The sequence below is a fragment of the Scyliorhinus canicula genome, chromosome 3 (genome assembly GCF_902713615.1).
Source record: "Scyliorhinus canicula chromosome 3, sScyCan1.1, whole genome shotgun sequence".
NCBI lineage: Eukaryota > Metazoa > Chordata > Chondrichthyes > Carcharhiniformes > Scyliorhinidae > Scyliorhinus > Scyliorhinus canicula.
This window is the reverse complement of record NC_052148.1, coordinates 243,519,650-243,541,130: the sequence shown is the minus strand read 5'-3', so window position 1 is coordinate 243,541,130 and position 21,481 is coordinate 243,519,650. Positions and strand designations below refer to the sequence as shown.

General features: G+C 51.3%; 1 long non-coding RNA gene across 1 annotated transcript; it reads right to left on the bottom strand.

Annotated features, from left to right (window-relative positions):
• Window positions 1–256: 256 nt before the first annotated feature.
• LOC119963416 lies at window positions 257–21,085 on the bottom strand. The gene is made up of 3 exons (XR_005460097.1): window positions 20,854–21,085; window positions 19,022–19,193; window positions 257–1,403 (listed from the first exon to the last, which is right to left on the bottom strand). It is a non-coding gene; the product is annotated as an uncharacterized LOC119963416 (long non-coding RNA).
• Between the last annotated feature and the right edge of the window lie 396 nt (window positions 21,086–21,481).

The window sequence follows — 21,481 nt, the reverse complement described above, 5'->3', positions numbered from 1 at the left end:
ACCCGCTGCCCGCGATCGGTGGGCACCGTGGTGCGGCCGTGCCAATCGGTGGCATGGTTCTCCAGAACGGCACTTTGCGGCCGTTTTCATGAACTGTGAGAGCAGGTGTGTTGGAGTTCGTGAAAACGGCCGTAAAGGCCTGGGAACTCGGCCCATCGGCTAGGGGAGAATCGCTGCTCGCCGTAAAAAACGGCGAGCAGCGATTCGTGTCGTGGGGCGGCCCTGGGGGGGGGAGAACAGCGGGAGGTCAGGAAAAATGTCGGGAAGGCCCTCCCGCTATTCTCCGACCCGTCGTGGGGGGCGGAGAATTGCGCCCAGTGTTCTTTAGCTTAGGAAGGTAAGAACATTTTTTTTTAATGTTGGTAAAAGTACTCTGGCTGCTGAAACACTGGCACTTTCGGAGGCAGTGGACATGGGATTCTATCTGTCAAATATTTTAAGTGAGATTCTGTTCCATGGGCATGCTGACGATAGTAGAACCGTTGAATAGTGTATAGATACTCATTCATTGTTGCAAAACATACGCTCTACAAAACGTGTGTGTGAATCAATAATAATAATAATCACTTATTGTCAGGTTATAGATTTGCCTTGCTGGCTTGAAACAAATGCTGGAGGGAAAGGAAATCTCTGAAATTAAATAGATGTGCAAGCCATCAACTGTCAATTGCTTTGCAAAAATAAATTGATGTGAAGAAACATTGGGGGTTCGTCATGGAGGGACAGCTCACACTGTAATGCTCGGCACAGAATATTGAAGTCTGACGTAATCCCCTTAAATTTTTGATCACCTCTAGTTTTTAAAGATCTGTTAATGGTCCTGAAACTGAGTATTTAGTCGTGTTCAGGTGGTGAGAATTAACTGGGGATTCACTTGTGCTCCCATATATGGAAGCAGATGGAAATTGTAGTTATTTCACAAGCAGGTATTTGTAATGTGTATCTCCAGTTCTGTCCTTCAGAGCCTAGCTGCCTGCAATAGAACAGCAGGCAGTTAACCATGGTACTTTGCTTGGAATCTTTAGGTAAGAACTCTTCACGGATTTTAAAAGAAACTGATTGAACACAAAGGCGAAGATTTCCTTTGTGCTGTGCTTTGTGAAATCATAAACCTGTTTTTAAAATGTTGCTATTTTAACGCACAGAGGAAATCTTTCTCCCGTGGTCAGGCGTCATCGATTCCATTCTTTAAGGAGGTGGCATGTAGGCTGCACGACATTGAACTTTTTTTATTGTTGAGGTGCCAGCAAAGTTTGAAACTGCAGTTCCTTCGCAGTGCTTCCCAACATGAAGTCCGTCACAAAAAGATATCTGATATCATTCAAGGGAGCCCACAGGATACATGCTCTTGAGTTCTTTGACAGATAAATCGGCCTCTTGAGGGAAGACCCTCCAGCAATATCCTGTGGGGATAGACATGGAAATCGACAAAATGACTGAAATGTCAGCTTGAATTCTGTGTCAGCAACAGTCACTCTACTTATCTGCAGCAAAGTCATAGTTAGTACACTGAACAGCTTGCCGTATTTCTCTTTCAAGTAGTTAAAAGCTTGGCAGAAAGGCATAAATTGAGTGGCAAGTGAGCAGTTGGGATATAATGAATGATTACGTTCCACACTTAATTTTTCAATTTCATACTCCCAGTGGGAAAGGCAGACCCGCCGGAATACAGACTCGGAAGTTGGGCATGCAATTTTCTGACTATTAAGTTAAATTATTAGGAAATTGTACATACTAAGACACGTGAGTTTCTGATACCCACGGCTGCTTGAATTTGGAAAATTACTAATTAAACGATCTTGCTTGTCAAATTCAGACATGTAACAGAAAGAGAACGTTTAACCATTTTCTGACAGAGCTATTAACTCAGCCTCACCCCCCCCCCCCCCCCCCCCCCCCGCCCTTGCTAACCTAGTCCCTTAAATTTAAGATTTAAAGTGGCGTCGGCGTGACCTTGTGAAGTAAACCAACCAAATTTGCCTGATCAACAGTGTGTTTTACTTTCTATGTGCTCCCGGATGGAATTTGTCAAAAATATGTCGTCCTTTGCTAAGGATGTTTTTTTTTTTCTGTAATGGCATCTCGTGTCCTTCCGAGTGAGCTCCTGTTGCAAAAAACTAAAAGAAATGGGAAGCAGTTCATGACCTTGGTGCTTAACTGCCAAGAAACTATGGGCGAAATTCTCCGACCCCCACGACGGGTCGGAGAATAGCGGGAGGGCCTTCCCGACATTTTTCCCGCCCTCCCGCTATTCTCCCCCCCCCCCCCCCCCCCCCCGCCCAACTCCCGACACGAATCGCTGCCGCCGTTTTTTTACGGCCGGCAGCGATTCACAGCTGTTCGATGGGCCGAAGTCCCAGCTCTTTACGCTGTTTTTACGAACGGCAAACAGACCTGGTCTGGCCGTTCGTAAAAACGGCGGGAATAACTCGCTTTTTATAACCATGGCACCGATTGGCACGGCAGTACCACGGCCGTGCCAGGGTGCCATGGGTCCGCGATCGGTGGGCACCGATCACGGCAGCGGGGCCCGATACCCGCGCACTATTTGTCCTTCTGCCACCCCGCAGTATCCATTCGCGGGGCGGCTGAGGGGCATCCCGGCCCGCGCATGCACGGGTTTCGTGCAAATACGCGATGACGTCATCCACGCATGCGCGGGTTGGAGTCTTCCAATCCGCGCATGCGCGGCTGACGTCATATGACGCGTCAGCCGGCGCTAACTCCGGCAAGCGGGCTTAACGAAATTCGTTAAGCCCGTGATGCCGGAGCTTGCGGCGTCGGGCTGCTAGCCCCGACCGGGGACCAGAATCGGTTCCCGGTCGGGAAGGGGCGCGCTGGCGTCAAACCCGCCCGGGTTTGACGGCAGCCTTACGATTTCTCCCGTTTTGGGAGAATCGCGCCCTATAAGTGGGGCCCAGTTATGGAGGTCATGACTGACAGAGGGAGCTCAGTGTAGGTGCAATGGTGAGTTCAGAAGTGATTGCAAGGCGATCAACACTGAGACTGAAACATCTTCTCTTCTAAATTAAGAGCAAATCTGATTTGAGTTTTTTCCCTGTTGAAGGACATTGTGGAATCCGAGAAGCCCGGGGTGGCACGATGGCGCAGTCATTACCATTGCTGACTCACGGCGCCAAGGATCCGGGTTCAATCCCGGTCCGTAGTCACTGTCCATGTGGAGTTTGCACATTCTCACCCTGTCTGCGTGGGTCTCACCCCCACAACCCAAAGATGTGCAGGGTAGGTGAATTGGCCACGCTAAATAGCCCCTTAATTGGAAAAAAAAAATTGGGAACTTAAATTTTTTTTTAAATCATAGAATCCTTACAGTGCAGGAGGAGGCCATTCAGCCCATCAGGTCTGCACCGACCCTCTGAATGAGCACCCTACCAGGCCCACACCCCCACCCTATCCCCGTAATCCCACCTAACCGTTTGGGCACTAAGGGGCAATTTAGCCCCTGTGTGAAAGTTGAACATTAACAAGAAGCTACAAAAAAGTCATTGCCCAGATTTGTTCAAGCTACGTTTGTGTCTGCATCAGAATTCTTTCCGAGTGACTTGCAGCGATGGGGATGTGTTAAATGGACGCACGAAAGGTGACTCTCCTCCTGGAAACTTGAAATTAGGCATTTGTAGACCAAAAATAGGCTCCTAAATCAGGGGGAAAACCCCCACCCTCCTCCAACACCACCACAACGAAGGAGACAAGCCAGGCTTCCACCCGAGGAGCTGTAAAGACAGCAGAGCCAGCGAAAGTCTGGAGAGGAAGATTGAGGTGATGGCGAGCAGGAGGGCCCGGCCAAACCCAAACGAGATGGTCCGCCAGGACACATGCCGGGCTACCCCCGAAAAATGAATGGAGGGACCTCCTCACACGGACCTCCAAAGACTCATAGACACCATCAGGCTGACATGCTGGCAATGGTGGAAATGGCGGTCGCGGAGGTACTGGTCCCCTTTCAAGCGGTGCTGGAAAAGACGGAGCAGCGTCTACAGACACGGGAGGCGATGATCAGAGAGCTGGAGAAGTCCGCACCAACCAGAGCGACTGGACACTTCATTGGAAATGGAGATGGCAAGGTTGATGGCAACGGATGTCGTGGACCAAGAGAATCGGTCGCGCCGCCAATACCTCCGCATTGTGGGCCTCCCAGAGGGTACCGAGGGCAGAAACCCTGCAGAATTTGTGGCCCAGATGCTGGGCAAGCTTGTTGGAGGGGAAAATTTCCCCAAGCTCCCAGAAGTTGACAAGCCCACAGATCACTCCGGCCAAAGCCCAAGGTCGGGGAGCAGCCGCGGGCCATCATCACAAAACTGCACCGGTACCAGGACTAGGAAAAGATTCTGAACTGGGCATGGCACATTCAGTCCTGTAAGTGGGAGGGACACTCGATCCAGATATACCAGGACATTGAGGCAGACCTGGCCAAGCGCCAGGCAGAATTTAACAAAACCTAGGCAGCCCTTTACAAGAACAATGTGTGGTTCGGGATGCTATACCCCACCAAACTCTCGGTGACTTTCCAGGGTAGGGAGCACTACTTCACCGCACCGGAAGAAGCAGACAAATTTGTGCACAAGCATGGGCTGGTAAGGCAACAACACCAGCAGTGAACCAGACACCTCAAGTCTCATTGGATTTTAAAAAGTGAGACTATTAGCGTGGGACTGATCTGACGATGAGTCTCAGAAAGGAGAAGGTGCGAGCAGTAGAATGCAGAAGGGGTGAAAAGGGGTGAAAGAGAAACGCAACAGTCGGGGGAAGGTTTGGATCGATCCTGGGGGCGGGGGATGGCCACCACACTAGCAGGTGAGCAAGCACAGGGAAATCGAGGGGTAGGCCGCAGCACAACCCCTGACGGGGAGAGAGTGCCCAGGAGCAGGGGGGGAGAAAATTCTGGATGGGAGGAAAATAAGGGGGGAAACAGAGGGGGAATAGCTGGGGGGGGGTGGGGGGTGGGGGATGGAAGCCGGCAGGGGCATGGGGGGAGGAGAGGGGGGCAGACAGGCCCAAGGGAATGGTTGAGGAGTGGGGGTGAGGGGTAGAAGGCTGGGTACAACAGAGAACACATGGCGACAATGGAAACAAAAGCACCAAAAACAGCTATTTTGGATTGCCCGATCTACATCCCAAGGCCTTTTTCAACACAGTCAATAAGCTCACCATGGCGTTTGTGTGGAAGGGGGAAAAGCCCAAGGATCCAAAAAAAGGACCAACAAAGGAAAAGAAATGTGGAGGCCTGGCCTTCCCAAACCTACAGTTCTACCTTTGGGCAGCCACCACAGAAAGAGTGAGGGTGAAGGAACCGGGAACAGAGTGGGTGAAGATGGAGGCGAGTTCCTGCATAGTGACGTCGCTCCGAGCCCTAATCATAGCCGTTCTTCAATCCCCCCTGATCAGACACCCGAGGAGTGCAGTGATAGTATCCATGCTCCGGACGTGGTAGATAAGGCAGCACTTCGGCCTAACCGAAATGTCGACCATGGCCCGCATCTGCAACAACCACAGGTTTACTCTACGCAAGAATGGATGCCACCTTCAAAAGGTGGAGACAGGACGAGGGGACACTGACGGTTAGGGACATGTATAAGGACGATTGAGTAGTGACCCTGGGGGAACTCACGGAGTCTTTCCAGTTACCAAGAGGAAATGACCTGAGATACATTCAAGTCAAAAACATACTCCATAAAGAAACAACGACGTACCCCCTGATACCAGGACACTCATTAGTGGAAGAACTGCTGGATGCAGGCGACCTTGTGATGGGAAACTGTGCAGACATGTGCTGACGACTGCTGGAGGAAGTATGCTCGAGACGAGGAAAAAATGGGAGGCATAGAGATAGGGATCTGGATCGAAGCATTGTACAGGGCGAACTGAACTTTCTCATGCGCAGGGCTTAGCCTAACACAGCTAAAGGTGGTGCACAGTGTGCACCTGCCCCAGGCTTGTCAGGTACTGGACAACCTTTTTTGAGGTAATGTCCAGACTTGTGGGAGTGAGGGTGGACCCGTGCCCAAATTGGGGTTAGGGAAACCCTAACCCTAACCCAAATGTGGCGGTTGTCAGGGTCTCAGAAAAGCCAGAACTCTTTATGGGAAGGGGGGCCGATGCCCTAATCTTTGCCCCCCTGATTGTCCACCGGACATACCTTGCTCGGTTGGCGATTGGCACCACCCAAAGCTGCAGACTGGCTGTCCAACCTAGCAGAATTTCTCAGACTAGCGAAAATAAAATTTGCCGTCCGTGGGTCGGAAGATGGTTTCCAAAGGCTGTGGAAGCATTTGACCAACTTGTTTCAAGATCTGTTCTTAGCCAGCGACCAGTAGAGTAAGAGGGAGGGGTGGGGGAGGGTGTGACGGGAGGGGAGACAGAAACAGACACGGAACAAAGAGGAAAAGGAGAGGGAGGAGAGGGGGCGAGGGGCCAAGGGCACGCAAAGGAAATGAGAGAGACAAGGGACAAAGCTGCAGGGGACAAGTGAAACCCAAAATAACTGTAAATAGACACCTGTAAATCTGTGAATATCATTGGCTTAAGGTCGACTGATGCATTTGTCCTTCCAGTAGGCTTTCCTTTCTGCCACATGGTCATATCTTTCGTCCTCCGCTTTTTCTAAGCCCTTTCTCATTGTTTGTTCCAGGCATTCCTGTTAACAGCGAGGGCTTCCTCGACGTCAACTCCAATCTCAGTCAATTTGAGATTTTCCTTTCAGGCATCTTTGTGTCACAGACGTAGAGACCTGTTGGTCTTGTGCTGTTAGCAAGCTTGTCATAGAGCATCTCTTTGAGAATACAGCCATCATCCAGTTTAGCTCACATGACCCCAGCCAATGGAGTAACTGGTAATTCAGAGGGCAAACAGGCTGGGGATCCCTGCACGCTGGAGCCATATTTGATACCCTGCCCTGCCATGAAATGCCCATATTCATCTGAAGCAGTGGAGGTAGAATCTGTTCAGCTGCTTTCCTTGGCTTGCATAAGTCGTCCATGCCTCATCACTGTTGAGAGGATGCTGGGAACCGAATCTCATTGGCACAAATATGCACAAACTTAGCCATCCAATTGCAGTGTCCAAATCCACAAAGCTTATAGTGAGATGGTAGTGGTGGTTCGATATTCGAACGAGAGGTTTAGCCTCCTGGTGCTGCAGAATTATCGGTCTTAGTTTGGGTATGATTGATCTTAGTACTTCCGATGGGGGAGGAAGAAAGAAAGTTTAAGGGAATTATTTTACCTTCTCACTTATGGCTAACCTAAAGTGTGTAGGTGTGGTCGCCTGCCTGGTTTGAAGTCAGTAAATAGCCCAGCCAAGGCAAGAGGGGCTGAGAGGGGACAAGAACCAAAAATGTATGCCTTCAGAGAGATCTCCAGTTTCACTGCTAAACAAATACATGATGGGTTAGCCTAATAGATCCTCATGAGGTAATTCTGACAATGTCAAGGGAAAAGGTCGATCAAATCAATTTATTTTAAATAACTACTTTGAGCTTAAAGCACTGAACATCAAATTGTGTTTAATCGTGGGTTATTACTCCTTTAATGGTGATCACTCTAAAACATATGAGAACTACATGATAAGCTAAAATGAACGTTCATCGAGAAAAGTTCATGAATATTTATGGAGATTTGGAATGGCTTATATCCATTCCAGTAGGGAGCTGTTAATTCAAACCAATTGCACAATTTACAACCGTAATGTAATGGGGTTCAACATTGCTTTCACTTCTGTGATGGATCCTGTTGATTGTGCATTGTGAAGAATTTCGATTTTAATTAAATTTTTGCAAAAACAACCTTATTGAAATTCGAATCTTTTCACATTTTATGAAGAAAATGTCTTAATGCAAGGTTTGCATTGCCTGACAAAAAGCAGGGGGCAAAAATATTGCTTTATGCCAACTGAAAAGCATCCAGATTACTTTTATAGATTGCAACGGGGGCAGGTTTTATTCGTTGAACACTGCAGTTGTGCTCTTAACTTTTAAGTCTCCAGCGTGAAGCATTCTACGATCCTCACAGACCATCAGCACCCCCCTTGAAATATAAAGTTGAACTTGAAATATAAAATGACTTCACTGTCATTTGCATTGTTTAAGTCACAAGGAGAGACAGCTCCTGGCCTTGATGCCAGGGTTACAAGACCAATGAACTGTAGGGTTTGTGCTTAATTGATATTGGGTCAACCACCTCTGCTAATTCTTCAAGGGTCATCCCGAATTGGTTATGTGGTGCGATTTTGTGTTCTTAATTGGGCCTTGTCAAATAGCTGGCTGAAGAATATGAAGAACATCTGGTGTTCTCAAGGGAACAGCATCTGACCTTAAAAGTGGAGTACATCCCCCCCCCCCCCCCTCCCAGGATGAGGGTAAGATAGTAAATCTTGGCAAAGCAAGAGCCCATAAAGGAGGCAACTATTCAGCTCCGTATTGCAGAACCGTCTTCCACTGGGGAGGTAATAGATAGCATCAAGAGTGTCACCGGTTCTCAACTTTGGAGGAAACTGTGAAGTGAAACAATCACAATGTGTTCACGTTCTGCTGCCGGTTTTCCACAGAGAAAATATTTGCACTCGGAAACAATGCCAGGATCCGGCATAAGAAAGGACTTATCACACATTTTTCCAGCTGCCTGTCCTGCCAGCAGAATGGGCTCTGCCAGCCCTAAAATGTACTCCATAATCACAATATAGGTTTAAGTTGAAGAAAGATCCTTTGAAACAATTTTATCGCATCTAGCAAGTAGAAAATTCGGCTTCCGTGCACATATCAGAAACCTGCACTCTGTCGGCCTGGGATTTCCTGTTCTTTAAGTTTTCTTAAGGTGGGGGACTTCCGGTTGCGGCTATGCGGAGCTAAGGCGCACGTCCGGCAGCTCCCGCTAGCACAGGACTTTTGGGCTCTTTTTAGGGCCCGTTACGGCACTTGTTTGACTTTTCCCGGTGTGGAAAGGGAACAGCAACACTTCCCTGCTGGTGTATGGATTGGACCAGGAGCGGGGTGATTAAAATAGCGGCACTGGAGCAGAGAAAGTTGCGAAGGAGGAAGACAAAGATGGTGGTGAGCGGGGACCAGGCAGCGTGGACGCAGTGGGCGCAGGAGCAGCAGGAGCTGCTCCAACGCTGCTTTAGGGAGCTTAAGGCAGAGCTGCTGGAACCACTAAAGGCCTCATTTGATAAGCTCCTGGAGACCCAGACGGCCCAAGGGGCGGCGATCCGGGAGGTCTGACAAAAGGTCTCGGAGAATGAGTACTAAGCCTGGCGGTGAAGGTGGAGGCACATGAGGCACTCCACAAGACGTTGCAGGCGAGGTTCGAAGAATTGGAGAACCGATCGAGGCGGTAGAATCTGAAGATTCTGGGCCTCCGGGAGGGGCTGGAGGGATCGGATATGGGGGCCTATGTGGTCACTATGCTGAACTCGCTAATGTGAGCGGGGTTCTTCCAAGGGCCCCTGGAGCTGGAGGGGGCCCACTGAGTGCTGGCGAGGAAGCCCAAACCCAGCGAGCCACTGAGGGCAGTGCTGGTGCTGTTTCACCGGTTCGCTGATCGAGAGTGTGTGCTTAGGTGGGCCAAGAAGGAGCGGAGCAGCAGATGGGAGATGGGAGAATGCGGAGGTCCAAATTTACCAGGATTAGAGTGCGGAGGTGGCGAGGAAGTGGGCCAGTTATAATCGGGCGAAAGCAGTGCTGCACAGGAGAGGGGTGAAGTTTGGCCTGTTACAGCCGGCGTGACTATGGGTCACCCACAAAGACCGTCATCACTATTTTGAGTCCCAGGAGGAGGCCGAGGCCTTTGTTCAGGCTGAAAAACTGGACTCAGACTGAGGTTTGGGGGGATGGTCGGGGATGGTTGTGTTGTGCTTCGAGAGGGGGGGGTTTCTTTGTTCCTTTGTTCTTTGGGGAGTTGATGGGGTATCGTTCAGGCCCGCCAGATGGGCTCGTGAATAGAATAGAACAGTACAGCACAGAACAGGCCCTTCGGCCTTCGATGTTGTGCCGAGCAATGATTACCCTACTCAAACCCACGTATCCACCCTATACCCGTAACCCAATAACCCCCCCTTAACCTTACTTTTTAGGAAACTACGGGCAATTTAGCATGGCCAATCCACCTAACCCGCACATCTTTGGACTGTGGGAGGAAACCGGAGCACCCGGAGGAAACCCACGCACACACGGGGAGGACGTGCAGACTCCACACAGACAGTGACCCAGCCGGGAATCGAACCTGGGACCCTGGAGCTGTGAAGCATTTATGCTAACCACCATGCTACCGTGCTACCGTGAAGGGGGGTAGGCGGTCAGCCTGGGGCATTGATGGTTGGTAGGGGCTGATAGGGTCTCATGGGGGGGGAGGGTGGTCTGGGATGGGGCTAGGGAGTTTGGGCGCGGAAAGGGAGCTGCGCCAGAGGAGGCGGGACCGGCCGAGTAGGTAGCGCGGGCTTTTTCCCGCGCTAAGGGCTGAAGGGGGCTGGGCTGAAGTTGGGGGAAGGGCTGAAGTTGGAAGCACGGGCTTTTTCCCATGCTGGGGCTGGAAGGGGAAGAAAGCGGGCCTGTTCGAGGGCAGGGAGGGGAGGGGCAGTGTTGCACTGGGGGGGGGGGGGGCCTTGGTGCTGAGGGAGTGGCCAGGGTCAGCAGGAGTCAGCTGACTCACAGGAGCACAATGGGGGGTGGGGGGAGGAGGGGGGGGGGGGGGTACCGGGTTGCTGCTAAAGGGCCAGGGGGAAGCTGGAGTCGATAGAGGAGGTTGAGGTGGGGAACTGCCGCTGTGGGGAACAGGCCGTGCAGGGGACGCGGGCATGTGGCTGGTATAGGAAGGGATATGGCTGATCGGCCGGGGGGGGGGGGGGGGGGGGGGGGGGGGGGGGGACCGGTAGCACGGTAGCATTGTGGATAGCACAATCGCTTCACAGGTCCAGGGTCCCAGGTTCGATTCCAGCTTGGGTCACTGTCTGTGCGGAGTCTGCACATCCTCCCCGTGTGTGCGTGGGTTTCCTCCGGGTGCTCCGGTTCCTCCCACAATCCAAAGATGTGCGGGTTAGGTGGATTGGCCATGATAAATTGCCCTTAGTGTCCAAAATTGCCCTTAGTGTTGGGTGGGGTTACTGAGTTATGGGGATAGGGTGGAGGTGTTGACCTTGGGAAGGAGGTAGGGTGCTCTTTCCAAGAGCCGGTGCAGACTCGATGGGCCGAATGGCCTCCTTCTGCACTGTAAATTCTATGTAAATCTATGTAAATCCGGCTGACAACCTGGAATGTAAGGGGACTGAATGGGCGGTCAAACAGGCCCGTGTATTCGCGCATCTGAAGGGGCTGAGAGTGGACTGGCCATGCTCCAGGAGACGCACCTAAGGGTGGTGGATCAGGTAAGGTTGAGAAAGGGGTGGGTAGGGCAGGTGTTTCATTCGGGCTTAGATGCAAAAAAACTGGTGGGGGGGTGGCGATTTTGGTGGGGAAGAGAGTATCGTTCGTGGCGTCGAGCGTGGTGGCAGATAGTGGCGGCAGGTATGTGATGGTAAGTGGCAAGCTTCAAGGGGAGTGGGTGGTGCTGTCAATGTGTACGCCCGAATTGGGATGATGGTGCTTCATGCGGCGTATGTTGGGCCAGATTCCAGATCTCGAGACAGGGGGTCTAATAATGGGAGGGGATTTCAACACGGTGCTGGACCGGCACTTGATCGCTCCATGCCCAGGATGGGTAGGAGGCCGACGGCTGCCAAGGTGTTGAGGGGGTTCATGGACCAGATGGGAGGGGTGGACCGCTGGAGATTTATGTCTCCCTTGCTTTTTGCGATGGCGATTGAACTCCTGGCCATGGCGCTGAGGGAGTCGAGGAACTGGAGAGGGATAGTGCAGGGTGAGGAGGAGCATCGGCTGTCGTTATACGCGGATGGCCTACTTTTGTACGTGGCTGACCCGGTGGGGGAAATGCCGGAGGTGATGAGGATCCTTAGGGAGTTGGGGATTTTGCCAGGTATAAGCTCAATGTGGGGAAGAGTGAGCTGTTCGTAGTGCACCCAGGGGACCAGGAGAGGGGGATTGGTGAGCCCGCTAAAAAGGGCGGAGAGGAGTTTCAGGTACCTGGGGTATAGGTAGTTAGGAGCTGGGGGGCCTTACTAGGCTTAACTTCACAAAGCTGGTGGAGCAAATGGAGGAGGAGTTTAAGAGGTGTGATGTGCTTCCACTCCCCTAGAGGGCAGGGTCAGTCAGTCAAAATGACGGTGCTCCCGAGGTTTTTGTTCTTATTCCAGTGCCTCCCTATCCTGATTCCTAAGGCTTTTTCAGGCGGGTCAATAGGTGCGTTATGGGGTTGTGTGGGCGCAGAAGACCCCGAGGGTGAGAAGGGTGTTCCTGGAGCGGAGCAGGGAGAGGGGGGGGTTGGCGCTGCCTAACCTCTGTGGGTACTACTGGGCCGCCAACATGGCGATGATATGTAAGTGGGTAATGGAGGGGAGGGGGCAGCATGGAAGAGGATGGAGATGGCGTCCTGTGTGGGCACGAGTCTGGAGGCGCTGGTGACGGCGCCGCTACCGCTTCCCCCAACGAGGTATATTACGAGTCCGGTGGTGCGGCCACCGTTAAAATTTGGGGGCAATGGAGGCGGCATAGGGGGGAGGTGAAGGCTTCAATGTGGTCCACGATATGGAGGAACCACCGGTTTGTCCCTGGGAGAATGGACGGAGGGTTTCTCAGCTGCCACAGGGCAGGTATTAGGCGGCTGGGGGACCTATTTGTAGATGGGAAGTTTGCTACCCTGGGGGAGCTGGAGGGGAGGTTTGGCCTACCCCGGGGAACACCTTCAGATACATGCAGTTTGTCAGGCGGCTGGTGGCGGAGTTCCCACTGTTGCCGTCAAGAGGGGTTCAGGACAGGGGCTCTCAGGGCCGTGGGTTGGAGAGGGGAGGATTTCGAAACCTATCAAGTGATGCAGGAGGAGGAGGAGGCCTCGGTGGATGAGCTGAAAGGTAAGTGGGAGGAGGAGCTAGGAGAGGAGATTGATGAGGGGACGTGGGCGGATCCCTGGGGAGGGTGAATTCCTCCTTCTCTTGCGCTAGGCTCAGCTTAATTCAATTTAAGGTGCTGCATAGGGCGCACATGACTGGGGCAAGGCTGAGCCGGTCCTTTGGGGGAGAGGACAGGTGTGTCAGGTGTTCAGGGAGCCCAGCAAACCACACCCACATGTTCTGGTCGTGCGCTGCGCTGGAGGGCTTCTGGAGGGTCGTCATGGAGACGCTGTCAAGGGTGGTTGGTTCCAGGGTAGAGCCGGCTGGGGGCTCCACTGCTACCCCAATATTTGGGGTAGCAGCGGAGCGGGAGTGCAGGAGGCGAAAGAGGCCGGTATTCTGGCCTTTGCATCCCTGGTAGCCGGCGCAGGATTCTGCTACAGTGGAAGGATGCGAGGCCACCGGGCGTGGAATCTTGGGTCAACGATATGGCTGGGTTTATCAAACTGGAGAGGGTCAAATTTGCCTTAAGGAGGTCGGTGCAAGGGTTCTTCCAGCGGTGGCAGCCGTTTCTAGACTTCCTGGCGGAGCGTTCGGTGATGGTCAGCAACAGCAGCAACCCGGTAAAGTGGGGGTTGGGGGGGGGGGGGGAGGGTGTGAGGGTTTGTTTGTTTTCTCTATTGGGTGTTTGTATTGCTTTCATGTTAATTATTTCTGTTATCTTATATCTGTGTATAAGGGGGACATTGTTCCTTTTTTTCTGTTCTTGTTGGTAAAAATTTGTGAAAACCTGAATAAAATTTATTTTAAAAAAGTTTCTTAAGGTGTAGGAATAGAATTTGGACTTGCCCACCTCCCCACCAAAGTTGTTTCCAACGCTAATTTGAAGGTGAGGAGCGTATATGGTCAGATTTCCAGAGAATAGAATCAGTGAGCCGTCCCAATGTTTCTACTGTTAAATTCAATAACTTGCACACTGATAGCAGGATTGTAGAGCCAGAAAATCGGATTTTGTGGGCGCGACGCCACGGAAACGTTTCTTAGTGTCATTTCAGCGGGTTTGGCAAGGAGTTTCTACCCGCTCTGTCAGCGAGTTCCCCACTGCTATCTAACCACACTTGGGCTCTGGGGATTTCTCACCCGACTAGCCAAAAATTTAGGATTATTTCCATCACTGGGGAGCTGAACGCGCTGGCCAGACCGGCTCCCCCGAGGTCAGGCCACCATTTTGAAAGGGTGCCCCGATCTCTAAGTGAACTTGAGGGTCCCCACACACCCCCATCCCCTGGGCAATGTCACTCACACATGGGAATTACCGCACCCCTCCAAGTCAGGACACCCACTGAGGGACCCCTTTTCAGGCCTTCCCACCTCCTCTTTCAAGCTCCCCTTTACAGGACCCCCTCCCTCCACCCAACATTTTTGAGGCTTCTTCATACCCCCCCCCTCCCACCTTCATACCCCCCCCCCATTCTCTTTCATGGGCATGGCCTCCCTCAGGCCCTTAAATTTCACAGTGTCACCTGGCACCTGGGAACCTTGGCAATGGCACCCTGGCCCCTGCCAGCCTGGCAGTGCCATCTGGACACCTTGGCAGTGCCAGGATGGCAGTGTCAAGGTACATGGGTGCCAAGTGGAGATCCCAGGTGCCACCCTGCCCTGTCCAACCACCCCGGAGCCTACGTTGGCCTGGAAGACCCTCCCAGGTGCCATGACACCAGGCCCACAATTGTGTGGACCAGTACTAGTCAGACCTCTTGCTGGGGAGCCAATCAGATCGCAGGAGGCCAGTCGATTGGGTGACCATCTTTATTGAGATGGAGATTGGCCTTATTTTTGATTATTGGTTTCTTGTCGCGTTTGGCCCGCCATGGGAGCAGGCCAGTTAGATCGTAAACGCTCAGCGCGGTTCCTGATTTGGGACTCTCCCGTGATCTAACTGGCCCACACGGATCTCACCAGGAATACGCAGCCGTTAGATCACGCCCTGTGATCCAAATGCTGAGAGTTGATTCATAGGCATCAAAATCCCACAATCCAACTAAGGTGAGCACAGTTTTAAAAAAGTTGCGACTTGTTCCAATTCTCCTCAACCCACGATGGTGGGTGGGGTGGGGGTAGTGGTTAGGGCGGTGGGGAGAGGATCGGCATTGTGGGGCGGATTGAAATATCGCTTGACTCATTCCTGGGATGGAGAACTTACATTACGAAGGAATGTTGAACAGTTTGAGCCTTTACCCACTGGAGATTACAAGAATGAGAGGTGATCTTTTTAAAAAGTTCAAGATCCTAAAGGGAAATGAAAATGAAAAAACTTGATAGCACGGATAGTGGGAGGACTTTTTCTGCTCATGGAAGAGACTGGAATGGACGCAGTTTAAGGTTTTCATTTTAAGTGAGATGAAAATGTTAGTTAGGATGGTTAGTGTCCAGAATTATCTTCTCCAGGGAGCCATGGAGGCTGGGTCATTGAATTCGCACAAGGCAGAGTTAAGCAGGCTTTGATAGACAAGAGAGTCAAAGACGATGGGAGATAGGCACAAAAGTGAGTTGAGATATAACCAGATTAGCCATGATCTACTCGAAGGTGAAGTGGGCTTGAAGGGCCAAATATCCTATTCAGCTTCTAAGTCCTATTTCCTGTAGCAGAGTGAGACAACCTGACCACAACCTGCATCCATCCTCACTTCTTTACATTTCAAAGTGATGAAATCAGGCCTTCCTGGGGAAGGGAGGTGGCCTAATGAATGTCCAAAGCCACAGCATGGTAACATAATCAGTGTCACATCTTAAATTTAATAGCACTTGAGGGGATTACATATATGGGATTAGCTATATGACCTGAGGCAACGGCTGGCAGTTAAGTGATTCTTTTGGCATCCCAGCAGAGGAGTGCTCTCCAAAGGACCCTCAAGAAAGCCTTCAGCCTCCCCCAGTACTGACCTCCAGCCTTACCCACGTGCCAACCGCACCTCCCCACACCACACCACCATTCCCTCTCACAAGCCCACCTAATGTCAATCTCCTCTTGCTCATCAGTGCCTGACTGTGATCTTGGATTGCAAGTGATGCATCCTGACATAATCCAGGCTGACAATTTGACAATCTTCTGGGCAAGAGAAATTTCTAATATATGGTAATGAAGCTCTGTGCTCACAATTGGGAGGGCCTTCCCAGCCACGTCGATTTCTTCGACAAATTTATCGGCCTCACCGGTATCTCAGCTCCATTTACCCACCTTCGATCCACACCCTTAAACACATACTATAAAAATCTATCTTAATCTTAGGTTTTGTTCAACCCAGTGCATGCTGCCTTTGGGAAAGCGAGTTCATATTTCCACAGACCTTGGTGTGTAAAAGTACTACTTATTTCATTCCCAAATGGCCTTAGCTTTCATTCTTAGTCTGGTGTCTGCCGAGAAGGTCCGTAACCTGGGTAACCACTCAGGGACCAGGGTGGAGGTCACCCCAGTAAGCGTGATTTTCTGTATCAGTTTAATCCTGGAAGCCTCTGCATTGTAGTTATATGTAGATAAAGTTGCAATTGTTATTTAGCTAATGGAGAACGGGAAATATTACACTTAGTTTATGCTCTGGATTCCCCACTAGGGGAAAATAGTTCCTCTGGCCAGAATGTTCCGGTTCCGTCCATCGTGGGACCCAAAATTCCTGCGTGATGTCAACGGATGTTTTGCTGGTCTGTCAGATTTCTGTCCGGTCTGTGATGATTCCTACAGTGAGTAGAACCATAAAACCCAACCTTCTATATCTACCCTTTGAATTCCATTATCATTTTGAACATCTTGTTTGGCCATGCCTCAATCCATTATACCTAAAGGATGGAGTCTGACCAAGTTCTACTACACGATGGCACAGAGGCCCTGCCTCACAGCTCCAAGGATCCAGGTTCGATTCCTGCCTTGGGTGACTGTCTGCGTAGAGTTTGTACATTCTCCCCATGGCTGTGTGGGTTTCCCCCGGATACTCCGGTTTCCTCCCACAGTCCAAGAATGTGCAGGTTAATTGGATTGACCATGATAAATTACCCCTTGGTGTCAGGGATGTGCAGGTTAGTTTATGGGGTTACGGGGAGATAGGGCTGGGTGAGCGGGGGAGTAGGCCTGGGTAAGGCGCACTTCTGGAGGGTTGGTGCAGACTCGATGGGCCGGATGGCCTCCTTCTGCATTGTAGGGATTCTATGATCTACAGCGGAAACATCTGTGCCTCACTTTTGAATTCCAACCTCCTTCAGATAAGGGATAACATTTCATTCGCTTTACGGTTACATTAGGGATTTGAGCACATAAACACCCAGAGTCATTTGCTTCTCCACAGCCAGCGCGGCTCTAGGGTGCTGGCGCCCCGGGCAAGCTGAACTTCGGCGCCCTTGGGAGGGGCGGGGCCGGGGGGGGGGGCCGGGGGGGCGGGGGGGGGGGCGGGGGGGGGACGGGGGACGGGGCGGGGGGGGGCGGGGGCGGGGGCGGGGCCGGGGGGGGGGCGGGGCCGGGGGGGGGGGGGGGGCCGAGGGGGGGGCGGGGCGAGGAGGGGCGGACCCGAGGGGGGGCGGGGGGGGCGGACACGCGGGGGGGCGGAGCGGGGGGCGGGCGGACCGAGGGCGGGGGGGCGGACCCGAGGGCGGGGGGGGGGCGGACCGAGGGCGGGGCGGGGGAGCGGACCGAGGGCGGGGTGGGGGGGCGGACCGAGGGGGGCGAACCCGAGGGGGGCGGGGGGGGGCGGGGGGGGCGGACCGAGCCGGGGGGCCACCCTGGGGGCGGGCGGCCACCGCGCATGCGCTGGTTGGCACCGGCCCAACTGCGCATGCGCGGGACCCGAGTCTCTGGCGCCCAAGCACATGGCGCCCGGGCAACAGCCCGAGTTGCCGGTGCCTTGAGCCGGCCTGTCCCAGCTCCTAGTTTCTCACCATTACAGAGTCTGATTTGTCATTCTTGGATCTTAAGTGACTGCCTCACAATTCCCCACAAATGAAATCCATTTGTATAGCTTCACCCATCACATTGTCACTGTCCCTCAGGAGCATCTTCTTCCTGTTCGCACATCGAACCGCCTCCTAGCTTAGCATAGTGTCATCTGAAAACTTGGATGTACAACTCTATCATAGAACCATACAGGCTAATGAGGCCATACGGCCCAACGGGTCTGCACCGACCCCCTGAAACAGCACCCCATCGAGGCCCACTCACGCCGTCCTATCCCTATAACGCATAACCCCACCTAACCTGCACATCTTTGGACCGTGGGAGGGCACTGGAGCACCTGGAGGAAACCCACACAGACACAGGGAGAAAGTGCAAACTCCACACGGTCACCTCAAGCCAGAATTGAACCTGGGTCAATTCTGTGGGTCAACGCTGTGAGGCAACAATGTGCCACCGTGCCACCCCTCTTATTTTAATCCAAGTCATTAATGTACATGGGGAAAAGCTGTCCAAATTCCAGGAATGGGATCACTTCAAGAGCTCGATGGGTGGCCAGCACATTCAACGCCAGCTTAGACCATGCTCATAAGGCAGAGCATAGTCCTCTGAGCGGTCAAATTGCCCAAAATATAATGGGCGGAATTCTCCGGCCGTTGGGATTCTCTTTTCCTGCCATCAGCACCCCTGTCTGCGGGTTTTTGATGGTGTGGGGTGGCTCCAATGGGAAATCTAATTGTCAAGCGACGGGAAGAGAGAATCTCGCGCTGCCGAGAAACAGAGGGCCCAGGGACAGGAGAATCCGCCCAATGTTTTCATTCCAACTCTGCAGCTACCACTGGAGCTGATTAGGGAACGAAGGCTTGGAGCTTTTAGAAGCTACATAAAGAATTTCAGCTTTGAACTTTCATGAGTTCTGCTGAGGCCTTGCAAGGGTTTTAAAGGAAGGATTTCCAAAGGAAACCTGGGAGATTCCCCACATGCATTTTGAAAAGCATGGAAGAGTGGTCCATTTCCCCCTTCAATTTAAAGGTATGTTCCAAATGAGACAGCCCCCAGTGCAAATGTGCCTTGTATGTTTTCCAGCAAAAGTAATTTCAAGGCCTGAAAGTGCATAAGATGGTAAATTACACACACCTGATTGCAAAGAATGCAAAGTATTTTCATCAGGAGCAATGTTAATGTCAGGACTGTTCGTCTGAACTCGTGTTTGCCTAATATTTGCTTCAAAAACTAATTAATGCCAAAATGTAGTGAACTTTGACACGCACAAACAATTTTCTTGTTGGAGTAGCACTGGGAAGGAGTTCTGCAGAAATAAAATGTATCAAAGGGTTATGGTCAATTTAACATCACAGTTGTGAAGGGATTCTTATCAACAAAAAACACCGTTTGTTATTATTTAAGAAAAATACTAAACAATCTATTTCATGAGTTCCACAACTACAATCGTCGCTGAATATTCATAAACTAGTAAACCCTGTGGTAAATGCGTTTCAATTATTTCCTGCTAATCAAATGCAGATCATTTCTCGGAGAATCTAAAATGATTATGGCATAATGCTTGCCCTGCAATGTAGACATCACACAATCTTGAGCACACTTGGGTGGCTGCAGACTGCTCTGGAGGGATAATTCATCAGTCCTGTATGTGGGGAGAGTAGGGGAACATTTAATGTGGAGGGAGCATTAAATTGGGTCATCAGCCGACCCCGCCCCCACCCACCCCCGTCAATTATTTTCCAACCTACAAATCCACCCACTTGAACTCTTAGTATTGCTCACACTTTGTGTGTGAGCTGCTTTAAAGCCCAGGTTGATGTGAAATGTAATGTGATGATATTCCTGCATTTTTGCAAGAAGACATTTTGGTCATTAATTGTGCTACCCTGTATTTAATTCCCACTTCTTCTTTTATACTGTGCATTATAAGAGACTTTGGGCTCCTTTTTACAACTCATCTATCTCATAGCTTCCCTATCCTTTTATTTCCTTTCACAATTCTCTCGTAGTATCAGGATTCAAACAGATAGTGCTGGAAAAACGTAGCCAGTCTGGTAGCAACTTGGAGAGAGAGAGAGTTGAAGCTTTGGTGCAATATGACCCTCCTTCATGCTCCGAAGCTGAGTCTTACTGGAGTCTTACGTTAACTCTGTTTCTCTCTTCAAAGCTGATGTTAGAATGGCTGAAGTTTTGCTAGACGTTTGTTTTATTCCAGATCTCCAGCTCCGCAGTATTTTCCCTATATTTCCTGCCTGTTTTCAGTTTGGTTTTCTATCTGATTCCCCCCCCCCCCCCCCCCCCCCCCCCCCCCCCCCCCCCCCCCCCCCCCCCCCCCCCCCCCCCCCCCCCCCCCCCCCCCCCCCCCCCCCCCCCCCCCCCCCCCCCCCCCCCCCCCCCCCCCCCCCCCCCCCCCCCCCCCCCCCCCCCCCCCTCCTTCACCCCCCCCCCCCCCCCCCCCCCCAGTGGTGGTCCGCGGTCTGTAAACAACCACAGCCTCTTCGAAAACCAGCCATTGCTCATTTACCGTGTAACGTACAATCGGAATTCAAACACAGCGGGCCTGAACCCCACTGAAAATAGCCCTCCTCCAGTGATGTGTTTTCACACTTGGTTATTCCTGTGTTCGTTCATAAGCACTCTAAGTCTAATAATGTAATCATGTTTCCCAAATGCCCCTGAAAGAACACACCCTACTTTCCCCACTTTATTCCCCAACACCAGATCCAACATTCTCACACTAATTAAGAACATTATCTTGTACTCATTTTACCCCTTAAACTGCTACTTTTCCTGTCTTTCGCAGAATAATTGAAGTCCGCCATTATCACTACTCTATCGTCTTGCGCCTTTTTGAAATTTCCTTATTTGCTCCTCAACCTCCTTCCTGCTACTGGTGGCCAAGTAGGACAGTAACACTTATATTGTTCCATAATTCTAACCGAATGGGACACTGTCTTTGAACTCACAAGTACATCATTATCATTGATCAATCCTGCCACTCTTCTTTCCCCTTCCTTCTCTTTCTTTGCATTGTGATCACCCATGTGCATTGGGCAGCATATTTATTCTCTTTGTTTAATGTCTCGTCGAGACTAAAGTGGGCTAGGATTTTTCTGAAAGACAGTTAATTGGTTTTGTGATTGTGACATCTTTCGATTGCACAAAATACTCATCTGACCTGAGGTTGCCATGGGAATAAACAGCTCAGAAGCAACAGGTAAAAAGAAAGCTTGCAACATGTTTTTTGTTTCGCAGTTCAGAATGCAGAGAATTTATATGAAGAGAAAACATGTAAAGCTTTCACCAAATGGAGCAGTTTTCGTTTTGGCAGTTTTAGAACTGATCCTAGAGTTAAAGCAGGGCTCTAAGAACAGAGCAGAGCCTGTGTTTCTCTGTGCGCTACGCAGTTGAATAAGGGCAGAAAATTGGAGACTGGAAGGTCGAGGGACTATGGGTTCGACAAGACCAATTGATGCTGTTTTTGTTTTGCCAGAACCCACCAGACTGTTTAAAGGAGTGGGAGAAGGGAGTATCTGGGATTCTCTGTCATTAGGAATGTTGTGACTTGAGCGAGAGAGGCTTTGGAGACGTGCA